The sequence below is a fragment of the Passer montanus genome, unplaced genomic scaffold (assembly GCF_014805655.1).
Source record: "Passer montanus isolate IOZ18808 unplaced genomic scaffold, ASM1480565v1 scaffold13, whole genome shotgun sequence".
Classification (NCBI taxonomy): domain Eukaryota; kingdom Metazoa; phylum Chordata; class Aves; order Passeriformes; family Passeridae; genus Passer; species Passer montanus.
Genome location: NW_024359832.1, coordinates 3,014,701 through 3,016,873, shown reverse-complemented (window position 1 = coordinate 3,016,873; position 2,173 = coordinate 3,014,701).

The following is a 2,173-nucleotide window of genomic DNA, read 5'->3' as shown; positions in this document are numbered from 1 at the left end:
GACTACTCCTCCTAAATATTTTAAACAGACAAATTAGAGCAAGAAAATAAAATTATTATTGAGACCACCAAGAAAGGTATATCGCTCGAAACTGAATTGACAGCCAAAAAGACTACTTTGTTTAAGGATGAGCAACTGCCATGCTGCACAACACTGTGAATGTCTATGTAAGAGTTGGTGCCTTTCTTCTTGAATGAGCTGCCAAGGCTGTGAGGGAAGGAAGGTGCATGCATTTTGGTAAACTGGTATCCACGCTGGCCAGATACCTGCTTTGTATGCAACAAAGCAAGGGTGGCAACTTGCTTTGGCAACAACTTCTTCAGCTTTTGTAGAGGTACTGTATATCATGATGTTTCAGAGTGCTATTGCTGCTACTGCAATAAAAAGATTGACCTAGGTTTTTTAAAAATAGGAATGAAACTAGTGCATTTTTTAATTGGGAAATATGCAGTAAGTATGTCTTTGAAGTGTGCACCTTTTCAACTCAAAGAGTATTTACATCTGCTGCTATTCTACATTTTATTCTTAAATGAGTTTTACAACACTTTGCAGATAATTGATATTCATAATACTGGAGAAAAAGAGGTGGCTTTTACAGACTTCATTTTATTAGCTGGACATTGGACACTTCAATGCTTTTACAAAGGGAAGAGTAGAGTACCTCTGAGTAATGATGGTTATGAGACACCTGCATGAACACACTGACAAAGAATTAAAACCAATCATGTTCAACACAACAAGGTTTCTGAGAAGGGACAAAACTTGGTTGCAACTTTTATTTAAAATGAATCATAATAAAGGCAAAAAACAAAAAGCTTTGTTTCTTTGCTAGCACTACACTTCAGTAGGACTAAATAGAGGTGTTGCTTTTTTGACCTTGGCAGTGAATTCCCTGTTATGCAATGCACATGTGACACAATGTAAAATGTTGTGTCTTCTCATGGTCTCTTGGCAATGTCTTTTATATTTAGGTTCTGATCCTTCACTGTACGTGCAGAGCTTCTCTTTAACAATGAGGACACCTTCAGTGTTGTCCAAAGGATGTTTCCTGCTTGTGAGAAGCATGTCAGATAATTTAAGTCACACATTCAGTTTGGAAACCACATTTGTGATGTTGGTATTTAATACTGTGTCTTTCCAGTAATATCTAAGCATACCACAACTGAAAGGAATAGCATATGTTGCAGGAAAGAGGATGGATTTTTTTTTCTCCCTCTAATTCTTTACCATATAAGTTTAAGAACAGTTTGAGCGTACTCAATTTGATTGTTTCTCTATGTAAACAAATACAGGATGGGTTTTTACTCAGGGTTTCTTATTCTGTGGAGTTAGGTAATTGCTGCCAGCACCACACATTTTGCTTTATTTGGATCACCTATCATTTTGCTCCCTTGTATTTAGAGCTGTGTTTCTGAGAGTGAAACTGATCACTGGTCTTTGTGGACAGAGGATATCTGAAAGGCATTTAAAAGTCTCAGTGGTTGTGTATTCATCATCTCAGATGTAGCTGTCAATTAACCAGCCATTGCTGAACTAATTTCTCACCTATGGGTGCCTTGTGTGTCTTTACAAGCCCTCTGAACTTGTTCTTTGTGTGCCTCCCCAGCAAGACAGGATAAATGTTGTGGAGAGATACAAATTATTTTCTTGCACTTTTAGCAGTTTTCTTCTGCAAACACCAATAGCCCTTGTCTCTTCTTTCTCCCATCTTGCAAAAGTAGCTGGCACTGGCACCAACATTGCACAGTGCTCTGAGTATCCTCATTTATTTTCAGCATGTTCTCATGCTAACTCTATTGCACGTCCAGCCACAGGTTTGTCTTTTCATAGTCTGTAGAACACTTAACATTACCTTGCCACATTATTTAACATTCTCCACAGGCTGACTCTGCAAATATCTTGTAATGGGAGCAGATTATTAATGTGAAATGCAAGAAATGATATGTGTAAGTACGAAAAGCTTGAAAACTCCTAATTTTTTAAAATTAAAAAATAGGATGAGGCTATTTTTCAAGAAGCCAGACAGCATAACATGACTTGCATAACAGATCAGATTATAAATCATATCTGTATGTAATCTTCAAAGTCTCTGAGCATACTTTAATGGATTTTTTACAGGATTTAGACATGCTCACCCTATTAGGAAGGTTCATGTTGACAGTGAAAAAATCTG